The sequence below is a fragment of the Bubalus kerabau genome, chromosome 20 (genome assembly GCF_029407905.1).
Source record: "Bubalus kerabau isolate K-KA32 ecotype Philippines breed swamp buffalo chromosome 20, PCC_UOA_SB_1v2, whole genome shotgun sequence".
Lineage (NCBI taxonomy): Eukaryota > Metazoa > Chordata > Mammalia > Artiodactyla > Bovidae > Bubalus > Bubalus kerabau.
The window spans coordinates 44,511,388-44,526,482 of NC_073643.1; the positions used below are offsets into that span (position 1 = coordinate 44,511,388).

A 15,095-nucleotide genomic window follows, 5' to 3' on the forward strand; every position below is an offset into this window, starting at 1 on the left:
TGGCCTAAAGGAGCACACGCCAGCCAGTGAAGGGCTTCCGCGGTTCCGTGAGGGGAGAGTGTGCGTGGGGCGGGAGGCGGGGGGAGGGACGGCGAGGACAAGTTCCAGGAAGGCGAGGAACCAGTTTTCTAGATGTACACATTTAAGCAGAAAACGACTTGGAAAGAAACACAGGATGGGGGGTTTTGAGGATTCGAGTTTGGGTGGCTGTTTTTTTCTATTTGTCTTTTTGTCATTTGCAGTAAACACATACTGCTTTTCTACTCAGGACGATAGTTTTTTGTTTTTTACTTTAGGAAAATAAAACAAATGTAATATAAGGTCAGTGTGAAAATAATTTGGAAAATACAAGGATGTGGAAAGAAGAAAAGGAACTCCCGCAGTAAGCGTCTAGGGCGTTTCATTCCTAACTTAGTGCTTGGAGACAGGCGTTCAGAGGAGGTGAAAATCGGCCCCCTGCCGGCTCCCTGCTGGCCAGGCGAGAAGAAAATGTGAAGGGACTTAGGCTCCCGAGGCAGCTACCCTCTGCCTTGGGCGAGGAGCCCAAGGATAGTCCTGGGCGCCCAGCCCTGCAGCTGAAAGCGCGGCCAGCAGCGCGGTGGACGGTGGGTGCGCGTCCGCAGCTGCGGCGCTTGCCCCCTGCCCTCACGGAGTCTGCTCCGGGACTGAGCGTTGTCTACTTAGATGGGCCCCGCCCCGGGGAGATTTAGCGCGGAGTTACTGCTTGGGAACTTTGAAACAACGATTCTCTGAGTCCAGAAGCACGGTCTGGCCAAGGTCTGAGGCGCCTTCCGGAAGCGGGGGTGGGGGGGCGCAGGGGTGGGTACCTTAAATCTGGCTGAATCAGAGCAGGCAGAAAGCGATCTCTGAAATAGGAAGAAGCTGATTGCAAACCTCAGCTCCAGGGATATCCGTACAAGACACCTATTCCTAAGGGCCTCTATCCAGTTTCTGCCTGCTCACTAAAGTGAGGAGAGGGTAGCTCTAATCTGAAGATCTTGTATTCTCTAACCTGGAACCACAGCTATGAGCCTCACTCAAACAGGAACATTTTTCTCCTGGCCATACATCCAGAGTGGCAGACATGGGCAGACATGCCGGAGTCGTCCTGGGGCCACACACTGCCCGGTAACTCACAGCTGTCAGGAAGGGAGCAGAGGCTGGTTCGCGGGCCTCACAGAGGGTGTGCTTACACTGTTAGGCGCTGTGCCACTGACTGTCTTCACAGCCCTACAAAGTCACAGCTGTTATCCCCGTTTAGTAGATGAGGAGCCTGAGGCTCTAGAGCTTAAGCAGCATGCCCATGGTCTTGCTAGGGGAACTTTTCTATCCCACTAATGTGTAGAAAACACACTCAAACTCTGATGCATCTATGCCAAGTCTGCACATCTTCTCAGAACAGTCATCATGGTGAATGACTGCTGCGTGTGTGTCTGCTCAGTCGTGTCTGAGCAACCCCGTGGACTGTACCCCGCCAGGCTCCTCTGTCCATGGGACCTCCCAGGCAAGAGTCCTGGAGTCGGTTGCCATTTCCTCTTCCAGGGGATCTTCCTGACCCAAAGGACTGAACCCCCGTCTCTTGAGTCTCTTACACTGGCAGTCAGATTGTTGACCACTAGCATCAACTGCTGCTAAGTCGCTTCAGTCGTGTCCGACTCTGTGCGACCCCATAGACGGCAGCCCACCAGGCTCCCCCATCCCTGAGATTCTTCAGGCAAGAACACTGGAGAGGGGTGCCATTTCCTTTCTCCAATGCATGAAAGTGAAAGTGAAGTCACTCAGTCGTGTCCGACCCTCAGCGACCCCATGGACTGCAGCCTTCCAGGCTCCTCCATCCATGGGATTTTCCAGGCAAGAGTACTGGAGTGGGGTGCCATTGCCTTCTCCAAATAGCATCATCTGGGAAGCCCTAAATGATTTCTGGTCACTAGCTATTGCCACTCTCTGCCAAATGCTGTAGATCTGCCATCATCAATTTTGTTTATTCATTCAGCTAGTGTGTGTGGACCACTGTTATACACTAGGCCCTGTGAAAGGCACAGGCACGTGCTGATACACAGAGAAGTCCCTCCTTTCAGGGAGGTAAGTGGTATTAAGCTCTATTTTAAACATGTGGAAACTGAGGCTCAGAAGGTAACATGACTTGTCTAGAGTCACACAGCCAGTCAAGGGTGGGAGCTGAGATTCAAACCCAAGGCCACGTGCCTCTGGGGCCACTGCTCTAGCCGTATCCCACAAGGAAGACATAAGGGTTGGGGGTGAGGAGCCAACTGGGCCATTGAGTGAAAGAGGCAAGAGCCCCTCCTGTTAGAAGCCCTCCCGAGGACCGGTATGATAGGATCAAACCCATTTTCATTTACACCAGCCTCAAGTAATGTAATACTTATTGAGAAAGTCTCATTCCAAATTATTTTAAAACAATTTCTCAGTATTACAGTAATAGAGGCTCATCACGGATATTCTGGAAAATTAAGAATGAAGACGGGGAAGGCTCACCCCCAATCCCACTAGCCGTAAAGCAGCCACTGGTAATCTAGGGGCAGTCTCCTGGTCTTTGCTGTGCGAGATTTGTGTGTGGGTGTGTGCTTCACGTTGCTGAGCTTGTACAGACTCTAGTTTTCAATCCCATCTTTCTTCACTTGCATAAATATCTTCTATAGTCCTGTTTCTAAATGGGCTAGTGAGGTAACAGCTACCACTCTGGAAGCCTGATGCTATGGCAGGCACCGTGTGCAGTGGTTCCTGTGCCATGCCCCCCTTATTCCCCAAAGAATGTCTGCCCCAGTTTAGAGATGGGGAAGCAGGAAGTTGAAGGTCACCGAGCTGCCCAACACTGGAGCCAGGATTAGTATCTGGGTCAACACCAGAGCCCATGTTCTTAACCACTGAGCTGGAAAGGGTCACCTCTGGGGAACAACTTATGCTTGGCCATGCCTGGTAAGCGAGGCAGTGCTGGAGTAAGGGTCCACCTGAGGCTCTTCTCCCGCCTGGAGCTCAGCCCAGGTTCCTGCAAGACAGGGCAGCGTCTCCACGGCATGGACGGAGGGACGCCTTACCAGATGCCCGTGGATGTCAGCATCTGTGCTTCTCTGCACCCAGATGATGGTCATCGTTTTCACTGCTGCCTGCCAAGCAAGGCTGCCAGATAAAATAGTTAAAATGGTTACATTTGAATCTCAGATACACAATGAATAATATTTTAGTGTGAATATGTCCCAAATATTGTATGGGTTTGCTAATCTGAAATTCAAATTTAACTGGACCTGCTGTGTGGTTTTTTTTTTTTTTTTTTTACACATATATACATTCCTTTTAAAAAAAATTATTTTCCATTATGGTTTATCCCAGGAGATTGGATGCAGTTCCCTGTGCTATACAGTAGGGCCTCGTTGTTCATCCATTCCATATGTGACAGTTTGCATCTGATGACCCCCAGTTCCCAGCCGATCACGCGCCCTCAGCCCTCCCCCTTGGCACCTGTAGGTCTGATCTCTGTGTGAGTGTGTCTGTTGTATAGACAGGTTCATCTGTGTCACAGTGTAGATTCCACATACAAGCGATACCGTGCGGTATCTGTCTTTCTCCTTCTGACTTCACTTAGTATGGTGATCTCTAGTTGCAGCTGTGCTGCTGCAAACGGCATTCTTTCTTTCTTCTTTATGGCCAAGTAGTACTCCATTGCGTATATGTACCGCATCTCCTTTATCCATGCATCTGTTGATGGGCATTTCCACGTCTTGGCTGTCGTGAATAGTGCTGCTATGAACACAGGGGTGCATGGATCTTTTTGAATTATAGCTTTGTCTGGATATATGCCCAGGAATGCGACTGCTGGATCACATGGTAATTCTAGTTTTCTGAGGAATCTCCATACTGTTTTCCAAAGTGGCTACATCAACTTATATTCCCACTCGGTGTAGGATTCTCTTTTCTCGACATCCTCTCCAGCATTTGTTATTTATAGACTTTTTAATGACAGCCATTATGATCAGTGTGAGGTGACACCTCATGGTAGTTTTGATTTGTGTGTCTCTAATGATTGATTAGTGATGCTGAGCATCTTTCATGTGCCTATTGGTCATCTCCATGTCTTCTTTGGAGAGATGTCTTAGCTTATCAGTCCCCAACCTTTTTAGCATGAGGGACCGGTTTTGTGGAAGACAGTTTTTCCATGGGTAGGGGAGGAACTGTTCAGGCAGTAATGTGAGCGGTAGGGGGCGCAGATGAAGCTTCGCTTGATCAGCCTGCTGCTCACCTCCTGACGTGCAGCGCGGTTCCTACAGGTGCCAGTAGCAGTCTGAGGCCTGGGGGTTGGGGACCCCTGTCTTTGATCTTCTGCCCAGTTTTCAGTTGGGCTGTTTATTGTTGTTGAGTTGTATGAGCTGTTTGCATATTTGGGAGATTAAGCCCTTGTCAGTTACATCATTTGCAAATATTTTCTCCCATTCTGTAGGTTGTTTTTTTTTCTGCCTTTTTAAAAAAAACTGGTTTCCTTTGCTTCCGAAAAGCTTTTAATTAGGTCCGTCTTTTTTTTTTTTTCTTTTCTTAATTTCTGTCACTTTGGGAAACTGACCTAAGACAGCATTAGTACTACTTCTGTCAGAGAATGTTTTTGCCTATGCTCTCTCCAAAGTTTTACGGTATCATGTCTTAGGTTTAAGTCTTTAAGCCATTTTGAGTTCATTTTTGTGCATGGTCTGAGGGTACGTTCTAACTTCATTGATTTACACATGTTGGGATGCTGCCTTTTTGTTGGCTATCATACATGCAGCAGCCCCATTGCCAGGCATCATGGACGTTTGCTTAGCTTGATAAGCCACGGTCTGTCCTGGTTCCCCTCAACACAGACACACACTCTCACGTCCCCTTTCTGGTATCTGAGTCTACAGTCCATATTTTGTCTGGCTGCAAGTGAGTTAAAATATGCTGGAGGTCCGGGGTCCCTCCGGGTCCTTCTGCAGCTAAGAGACCAGATTCAGCACGCCTAACTGCGGCTGGGTTGAGAGCCAGCTTTCTGAAACAAGCCCCTTGGTTCTTTCCCCTCCCTCCTGCTTTCTTGTTTTCATGCTTCAATCCCTCCACAGGGTAAATTCTTCCCCGTTCAAATTTGTTGTAAAGGCGACTCTCTTCCTTTTATAGTCTCTCCAGGGACCCCATGACAAGTTTTTCTGCCAGTACAGCTTCTCCTGCCATGTCCTTTCAGCGGAGCAGGTTGGGGGCCAGGGTGGTGGGGGTGGCGGGGGCGGGGGAGGTTGGATCCTAAGGCTGTTTTGTGGGTGGCTTCTCAGACACCTCACTGAGGCCTTGAAAGGCCGCCTTGGAGATTTAGACTGAATACAGAGCTGAGGAAGTTTGCAGTTGCCATGGAAACTTCTTGTCTGGTGTTTGTGGGCCCAGATAAGCTGTTCCAGGCGTCTGTCTGCTTGTGGGTGGGGGGTCAAAAAAGCAAAGGAAAAGGGGTTTTTGTAGTTTTTAGTGCAAGCAATGGCAACCCACTCCAGTACTCTTGCCTGGAAAATCCCATGGACAGAGGAGCCTGGTAGGCTGCAGTTCACGGGGTCGCAAAGAGTCGGACACGACTTAGCGACTTCACTTTCACGCACTAGAGAAGGAAATGGCAACCCACTCCAGTGTTCTTGCCTGGAGAATCCCAGGGACGGGGAAGCCTGGTGGGCTGCCCTCTATGGGGTGTCACAGAGTCGGACACGACTGAAGCGACTTAGCAGCAGCAGCGGCAGTGCAAGCTGCAGCCCCAGCCCACGACAGATGTGGGAAGATTCCTCAGCTCCCGCTCATGACTGCCTCTCCTGGCCTTAGACTAGTGAAAGTGTTAGTCGTATCCGACTCTTTGTGACCCCATGGACTGTTCCTCACGCTTCCCTGGTGGCTCAGATAGGTCTTCACTACCCACCTTCTTTTTAGCTCATCTATTTCCCAAGAAAATAGATTTCAGAGGGACAGGAAGGGGAGTGTGGGAGAGGAATGCTCAGCCTCTGGAATCTCCCTCGGGTCCTCTATGGGACTGAGCAAAAACTCCAGTCCTCAGGCCCCTGTATTTTGGAGTCCTGCTGTATGGGAGAATGGGAAAGCCGCACAGACCAAGGCAGGAGGCAGCATCTTGGGATGAATCTGGCCACTGCCTGGAGTACACTCGTAACAGGCTCATTTGACCAAAAGGCCTCTATTTTTCAGTATGTAAAATGTACATGACTGAACCAGATGTGAAGTTTAACTATGGTTGGAAAAGGTTGCTCTTTTCCTGTATTTTTCATCTTGTTTTTTTTCTGATAACAAAGGCAATACATGCTTTTTTTTTTTTTTTTTAGGCATAAACATTACAGATATACTGGGACAAAAGAGAAAGGCCCGTAATTTTATGCTGCAGAATAGTGGTTCTCAGACTCGCAAATATAAACAGACCCCTGGGGGAACTTGCTAAAATTCCACATTCCTAGGCCCCTCCCTCTTAGGTTCTAATACAGAAATCCAGAAACCTGGCCCAGTAGTTTGACTGTAACACTCATGCCCAGTGAAGGCTAGTAATGACATCTGAGATACGTCGGTCTAGAACTGACCTCTGTTAACAGTTCAGTGTATATGCCTGCAGACTGGTTCTCTGTGTATATACTAACTTTATCTTGGAGGGGAAAAAAGATAGAGGAATCAGACTATGTATGATGTTGCCCTTTGATTTTTCATCAAACACGCAGTAGACATCTTTCTTTAGGTTAATCAATAGATATGGTATTGATGGCATCTCATTATAAGACGTAGCATAATTTCTTACTGATGAGGTATGGCTTGGGAAATGGTGGCTGTTGACTTCACACAGTTACATGCTCACACGTGTGTACACACACACAGCAAGACGGTGCTGTCCCAAGTTCAGGGATATCCACATCTCTGGTGTCTGCAAGTCAGCAGTAGGGGCTGAGCAGCTGGTACGGGCACAGGATACTAAGAAGCATAAGGTGAAGCCCTGCCCTCTGCTGACAGTCGGTGAGAGAGCCTGAGGGGTCTGCACACAGGCTGGACTGAAAGAAGAGCTTTAGTGGAAGAAGAACAGTGGGTCCCAACTGCCTGGGGAAAAGGGCACCCAACCGGGGGGCGTTTCCTGCCCGACTGTCCTTGGCTATCGGTTGCTCTGGTGCTGCCATCAGAACCCCCTGATAAAGGGAACACAGAGTAGGGACGGACGGCCGCAGCCGGCTGCTCTGGGCTGAGATGGGCTGGGGGTGTCTCTGCCCCGGGCGGTGAGCAGACACTCAGCAGGTCCTCCTGCCCCAGCATCCGTGTTGCTCTTCACTTGTCAGAGGACACTGGGATTGCTTCAGACAAGACACCATGGGCCCTGAGAAGTGCCGCCCCCAATACTAGTTGTCTGCACAGTGGGACACGTGGTGAGGACCAGTGACAGCGAGGAGTGGTGGGACGAGAGCCTGGTTATAGTCTCCCAGCATCAGATCTCATCAGGCTAAGCCACAGCAGGATGGGAAGCTGGGAGAGGCGCCACGCATGAGGACGTTAAGAAACAATTTAGGAAGAAGAAATAAAAGGAATGCACCTTGTTTCCAGAAAATTGTTTAACACGGGCAAATTTGGGACCCTGTAAGTTGACGTGGCTCCAGAATGGCGGGTTTGGCCAAAGCTCCCAGGACATGCAGGCCTGCCTGCCCCCACTTGCTTCTGTCTCACTCACGCCCGGCCTCCACCCATTGGCCTCCTGGCATCCTACCCTGGGGCCTCTGCACTAGCTGTCCTCACTTTGGGATGCTCCCCTCCCCACCACTCCAGCCTCCCGAAAATGTCACCTCCCCACTCTCCATGCTTCCTGAGGTCCCGAGCCTTCCCCTCTATCTTGCCCAGGCTTGCATTCATCAGAAAGTTCACCGCAGCTTGACATGTTCTTGTTTGTCTCATTTTTGGGTCTGAACCCCACCTTGAAAGCAAGTTACGTGAGCACAAGGATATGGTCTCATTTCCACTGTACCTCCAGCACTGGGCAATGGCAGGAACACAGTAGGTACTCAATAAATGTTGGTTACCTGAGGAACACAGGCCAAAGAGGATCCAAGTGCATTTTTTTATGAGTTTATTTATAATATTGTGTTAGCTTTGTTGTACAGCAGAAACTACCACAATATTGTAAAGCGACTGTATTCCAATTAATAAATGTTAGTTTCAGGTGTACAGCAGTGACTCAGTTTTTACGTGTCTCCATGACTGCATGTACATACACACATATACAAACCTGTTCTTTTGCAGGTAGTTGTCCAGTATTTTTACAAGATGCTGAATACAGTTCCTGTATTATATAGTGAAACTTTGCCCACTGTTTATTCATTTTATATATAGTGTGTATCTATTAATCCCGTACTCCGAATTCGTCCCTCCCCACCACCTCCTTTGGTAACCATAGTTTTCTTCTGTGTCTGGGAGTCAGTAAGTCCATTTGTGTTATTTTTTAGATTCCACATTTAAGTGATACAATCTAGTATTTGCCTTTCTCTGACTTACTTCAGTTAGTATGATAATCTCTAGGACGATCCATGTTGCTCCAAATCACAGTATTTTTTTTAATTATTGGAGTATAGTGGATTTACAATGTTGTGTTAGTTTCAGGGGTATAGTAAAGTGACTCAGTTGCAGATACACACAGAGCCACCTTTTTTCCAGATTCTTTTCCCATTAGGCCATTACGGAGTGCTGACCGGAGTCCCCTGTGCTCTACAGTAGGCTTTGCTAGCTGTCTGTTTTATATACACTAGTGTGTCTAGTGCCATCCTAATCTGTCCATTTATCCCTCCCTCATCCTCTAAATTTGTGTTGCACATTTGTGACTTGACTTCTGTTTTGTAAGTTCGTTTGCACCCATTTTTTTTGGTTCCACCCCACATAAGTGCTGTCATATTGCCTTTCTGTGTCTGACTCGCTTCACTCAGTGTGACGATCTCTAGGTCCATCCATGTTGCTGCAAATGGCATTACTTCATTTTTTGTGGCTGAGTAATATTCCCTTGTATATATGTACCACATCTTTATCCATTCCTCTGGCAGTGGACCTTTCTTTTCTTTTCGTTGCCATGGGAAACAATCTCATCATCTCAATTTCTCTCTCCGATCTTTCATTGCTAGCCTCTAACGATGGACATTTAGGGTGTCTTCCACGTTGTGGGTATTTTCAATAGTGCTGCAGCAAACACTGGAGTGCACGTGTCTTGTTAAAAAATGATCAAAAGTTAGTCTATGGAAATTATGGAGGACAGAAGTTGGAAATCATTTGTGTCCTAGACATAAATGAGTTTTCATAAATACTCATGTGATTCTCATCAGATAAAAAGGCACAGTGTATTTATAATTCACTGCATCATGGATGTTATTCCTGACTGAAGAGAACTTCCAGTTTGTCTAGATATTAGTGAAAACCAAAATATCAAAATTTTTGCTTAAGTGTAACACCCCTACAGTTAAGTGCACAAATCTTACATGGTCAGCCTGATGTATTTTTTAAAATGGAATTCACCTGCACAGTCACCTGTCAGATTAACACTATGCAACCAGTGTCCACTATTCTGACTGCGATCACCACGTGTTCTCTGTGTTGAAATGTATGTAAATAGAATCATGGAGTATGTATTTTCTTGTGGCATCTGACTCTCAACATCCTTTTTTCCATGAGGCATCCATTGTTGGGGCAATCTGAGCGCAGGCTGGAAAAGAATTTCCAGACACAGTATTGCAGAGGGGAGTGAATTTATTAGGAACAAAGAGCAGACGAGACAATGTGGGCATGGCAGGTGCAGCGGGCTGGCCTCCTGACAGGCCAGGGAGAGTCGACGGTTCTCCTGAGTTAACAGCCAATTTTGTGAGTTTATAGGCTCAAGACAAAGAAAATTCCTGCTGGAAGGCTGGTATTAGGTGACTGGCTAGGGGGCTAATAGCGTGTTTACTGGAGTGGGCATATTTGCCAATTTGAAGTCAGGAAGCTTGTCAGGGATGATCAGGGGCTTTTGGCAACGGTTACAAAGGGGCCTAAATAGCTTCGGAGGTGTCCTTGGTTCTGGGCTCCACTTCTGCGGTCTTGGTACAGGGACTCGCACCTTGGCCTGGGGCAGGACTCAACATCCATGTTTTTGCAACAGTAGTTTACTCTTTCTTTATTGTTTTGTAGGGTTCTATTTGTGAAGACATCACTCTTTATGCTCCTTCTGTGTGGGTCAAGGTTTTCTTTCCCTTTTGGAGGTCGGAGGTCTTCGGCCAGCAATCAGTGGTGTTCTCTGCCAGTCACTCCACTTGCATCTCTGACATATTTGTGGAGATCGGTGAGCTCCACGGCCTGCCTTCCGCCATCTGGGTTCTGCTTTTATGTATTTAGCACTGGGAGACTAAGAAGATCTTGCTGCAATTTATGTCAGAGAACGTTTTGCCAATGTCCTTTTCTGTGAGTTTTTTGGGTACTTTATGTTGGGTCATGTTTTGTGCTTCAGTCTTTAAGCCATTTTGAGTCTGTCTTTGTAGATGGTGTGAGTCTGTCTGTGTGGATGGTTCTCCTCCAAACTCCCCTCCCATCCAGGCAGCCACATAACACTGAGCAGGTCCTAGTTGGTTATCCAATTTAAACACAGCTCTGTGTACATGTCCAACCCAAACTCCCTACCTATCCCTTCCCTCCATCCTCCCTGCCCTTCTCTCCAGCAACCAAAAGTCTGTCTCTGTCTGTAAGTTCATTCATATCATTTCTTTTTGGATTCTACACCTCAGGGATGTCATACGATATTTCTCCTCCTCTGGCTGATTTACTTCACTCAGTATTACAATGTCTGAATCCATCCATGTTGCTGCAAATGGCAAGAAATCCAACACATTTCTGTATGTCAACCTTGTGTCCTGCTACTTTGATGGGTTCAGTTGATCAGTTCTGACACTTTTGTGTGGAATCTGTAGGGCTGTCTATGTCATGTCACCTGTATATGATGATTTTACCTCTTCCCTTCTGAACTGGATGCCTTGTATTTCTTTTTCTTGCCTGACTGTCATGGCTAGGACTTCCAATACCATGCTGAATAGAAGTGGTGAGAGTGGGCATCCTTGTCTTGTTCCAGACTTTAGTGGGAGTGCTTTCAGCTTTTCACGGTTGAGTATTATGCTGGGTTTGTCACCAATGGCTTTTATCTTTGAGATATGTTCCTTCTGTACCCACTTTGGTGAGAATTTTCATCATGAACGGGTGCTGAATTTCATCAAATGCTTTTTCTGCGTCTACTGAAGTGATCATATGGTTTCTGTCCTTTGTTGATACGGGGTACCACACTGACCAATTTGCATATATTGACCCATCCTTGTGAACCTGGAATGGATCCAACTTGATCATGGTGTATGATCCTTTTATGAATTGTTGGATTCAGTTTGCTAACATTTTACTGAAGCAAAATTGCATTTTTAACGCTGGCATTCATGCTGGATGTATGCCCTGGGTCTAATCACTTCCCAGCCCACCCATACTCTTCATGAGAAAGTAGAGGTGGGAAGAGGGCCAAGCTTAAGTGGAGGTCAGCTTCCTCACTAGGGGATTAAGGAATGACAACACAGGCTAGAAAACACGTCTGCATTTCAAGTGAGCCGATTGTGAAACGAGGAGAATGCCTCTGTTATCTGTAAACACCCACACTGGCCTTCGGTATCGACATATGCTCTTTATTTTCACACTCATACACTGACTCCCTGAGACGAGATCTACCCAGCACAGACCCCACCAGGCACGGCGCTGCACGCCAGGCCCTGCACGCCATTCACACCGAGTCCAGCTCTCTCCGCTGGAAAAGTCCTCCTTGCCGTGCACTGACCGCCGGCTTCCCCTGTGTCAGCTCATCTGTGTTTCTTCTCAACCACTGTTTTTTTCCACACTTGACACAGAAACCAAGGCTCAGGGGTTGCTGACTGGCTGCCCAAGGGGCTCACACCCAGGCTGAGCAGGGATGAACACAAGGGCTGGTCCGGCCCAGAGCCCGTCAGCATCCACTTACCCACCTCCCCTGGGCACCATCCTGAGGCTCCCCACTGAGGTTCAGGGTACTGAGGAAACACCAAGGATGGAGTTGCTGGCCTGTAAGTGGGACTGGAACTGACCCAGCCTAGTTTCCCCTCCTTTTGCACCAAGAGCCGCTTTCCCCTGGGGAGTCACGCTTGGCAGCAGGAAGCCTGCCCCCCAACCCCCACCAGGTCAGGGAGGTACCAGAAGGCATTCTGGCTGACCCTCCCATCAGAAACAAGGGAAATGCCTGTGCCCGGGCCACCCTGCTCAGAACAAAGCTTGGCATGTCCTTGCCCCTCAACGATCTGACCAAATCGATACTTATTTGTGCCTGCCTCCCCGGCAGTGGGGCTCGGACACAGTGTTCCGCATGGAGGAAGTGGCCGAGCACCAAGTGTAATACCCGTTACTATAGTAACAGTTCCTTTCTAATGATACCAGAATAAACAGGAACGCAGAGCCGCCCCACTCGCTGGCTCTCTTCATCCCCAGGGCTTGATGAACCGCCCTGTGGAGGCGGCCCCTCCTGGCTCACCCGGGAGTCTGGTGGAGCGAGGACCAGCAGCGCTGCGCTCAGAAGTTCTCTTCCCAAGGACACGGGCTCAGCTGAGGAGTAAGACCGTCTCTCTTCTGTCCCCCCTGCTGCTGAGCTGGGGTGCGGTGCCAAGAAGGGGTGTGGCGGGGTAAGGAGGGCAGCCTTCCAGTGCCAGGGAGGCCGGCAGTGCGGCAGAGCTCTTTGAGCCCAGGTACCGCACTCTGCGAAATGACTCGGGTGCCTCCGGGGACCTGGGTTTGGGAAAGGGCTTGGAGAGGCCGGGCAGGGAGCACCCGGATGCAGCCTCCCCCACGCCCCGCTCTGGCTGATCTCTTTCTTCTGAATGCTCAGATGCGTCTGAGTTCATGCGTGGTGTGACCTCGTAGCAGCTGTAGTTTTCTCGAAAACCGACAGGTCAGAGGCCAGCAGACGGCCCCAGGCAGACAGCTCAGCTCAGACTCCGGAGCCTTCACTTGCTGGCCGTGTGATCTGGGAAAGACCCCTCAGCCTCGGTGTCTTCACTGGCACAAAGGGGTCTCAAGGGCACCACTTCCTCAGTCTGTCCTAAGGATTTCATGAGGTGCGGCCGCGATGCTGAGCGCAGCTCATGGCACAGGGTGAGGGCACGGCCGTGCGTTGCCCGCCTGGATTTGGCTTCAGCACTTTGCAGTGTGAGGCAAAGCTGGTACTGGGCCAGAAATCGGGGGGCTATGGGGTCGGGTGCGTCACTTTTCTGAACTGCTGCTAAACCCAGCGGTTTCCCAGCTGTGGGGCAGCCTCCGTACCTGCGTCTCTGGCCAGCTTGGACCCTGAGTGGCTCTTCACTCCACTGGTGGTAAGTCCTGCCAGGATCCCCCCACCAGAGGTACTAGTCAAGTGGGGTGGCTGGCCGACACTGTGCCTTGATCAACTGCGCAGGACTCCCCCCACCCCGCGCCCCCGCTAAGGACCTTCCACGTCCAGCCCTGGACTCTGCTGTGGAACTGATTTGAAACCCTGTGTACCCACCAGACCATCTCACAAACGAGGAGGTCACGGGAGACGCAAGCAGAATGTTGAGGAAGTTTGTCTTGAGTCAGTTTGGTTGGGGGAGGCTGTGATCGAGCCGCTCTGGCGGGGGCTGCCAGGCATGGGTGGCGGGGGGCTGGAAGTGTGGAGGAGGCCCCCAGATATGCCACGCTGTGGCTGCAGGCCAGAGAAATACAAATGGGTACCCTGCCCACTGGGAGGAAAGAGGTACGAAAGTTCGGAAATGTGATGGCCACGCTCGTCACTTTTACTGAAGTCCTCTTTCTCCTTGGTCAGTAGTTCTTTTCAAAGCTTCCCTTCTCCTCTGCGCCTCCATCCCGTGAAACTCTGAACCGACGAGATCACTGGCTGTTATAAACGCGGCAGCTTGAACAGTAATGAGGAACAGGGGCAGGGGGAGGGAGAGCGGAGGAGTGAAGACTCGGACAGAACCCCGGGAGGCACGGCCACCGGCTGGACTCTCCTGGCAGCCCAGCGTGGGGCAGACAGGCCGGTGGATTCTGGCTTAAGCCCAGAGCAGTGAGGGCCCGGCCTGGGATCCCCAATGAGAGAGCGCAGAGTTCCCCAGTTAGCAGCACCGGTTTCTCACTATCAAAGGGCTCCCACTGCCTCTTTACTGGGGTTTCTCGAGTGTCCGGAGAGGAAAGGGATGTAAAGCTGCTTGGTTGACTGAGGCGATGCCTTGCACCTGGAAGACACTGCAGCGGTAGAAAGAGCACTGGCTTTGGGGCCCAAAGCTTCTGACTTTGCCGTTTATTTTGTGTATGTTTGGACAAGTAGCTTGGCCTCTCTGAGATTCAGTTTTCACATTTAGAAAATGGGAATAATAAAACAGTACCACTGGCTGCCTCCTGGGGGCGACTGTGAGATCCAGATGCAGGCGAACGAGCCCTCATCAGATGTCAGGTGTTCAACACGGGTCCCCTTAGCGGCGGTGGTAAAGAACCTGCCTGTCCATGCAGGAGACATGAGCGACGCGGGTTCGATCCCTGGCTCAGGAAGATGCCCTGGAGGAGGGCATGGCAATCCACTCCAGTATTCTTGCCTGGAGAATCCCATGGACAGAGGAGCCTGGCGGGCTACAGTTGCAGAGAGTCTGTCGTTGGCTGCCTCTGCCCCACCCCCACCACTTCAGCCTGTCCAGTCTTCACAGCATCTTGATTGTAGAGAGGAGAAGGATCCAGAAGTTAAGTATCCATCCAAGGTCACAAAGCTGCCAAGCACATTGACTGTAATCAGACCCACTCCCAAGAGCCAGTCCAGCCAGTCAGCTGAAATTACTCAGGCCAAAGCAAAAACAGCTTTTTTAAAACTCCGTGTTACCAAGTTGTCTGACTATTAGACTCACTTAGGACGTTTTTTTACTTTTTATGTCATGTTGAACTATACGTACCTTGATTTAGTTTCAGGTGTGCAACAAGGTGATTTAGTTATACACATACACACACACACACACATGTGCATTTTTAAAAATTCTTTTCCCAATTAGGTTATTACAGAA

The 15,095-nt window shown here is 49.5% G+C and overlaps 1 protein-coding gene across 10 annotated transcripts in view; it reads left to right on the forward strand.

The window, feature by feature from the left end:
- Positions 1-15,095, forward strand: part of FAM107A (family with sequence similarity 107 member A) — an 82,485-nt gene that overhangs the window by 47,731 nt on the left and 19,659 nt on the right. The window contains exon 1 of one of the 10 annotated variants that reach the window (XM_055557173.1): positions 12,534-12,643. The exons of 4 other annotated variants lie outside the window; for them this stretch is intronic. The gene's annotated coding sequence lies outside the window, so the exon portion shown is untranslated. 5 more of the 10 variants (XM_055557171.1, XM_055557169.1, XM_055557167.1 and 2 more) reach the window with 5 other exon arrangements.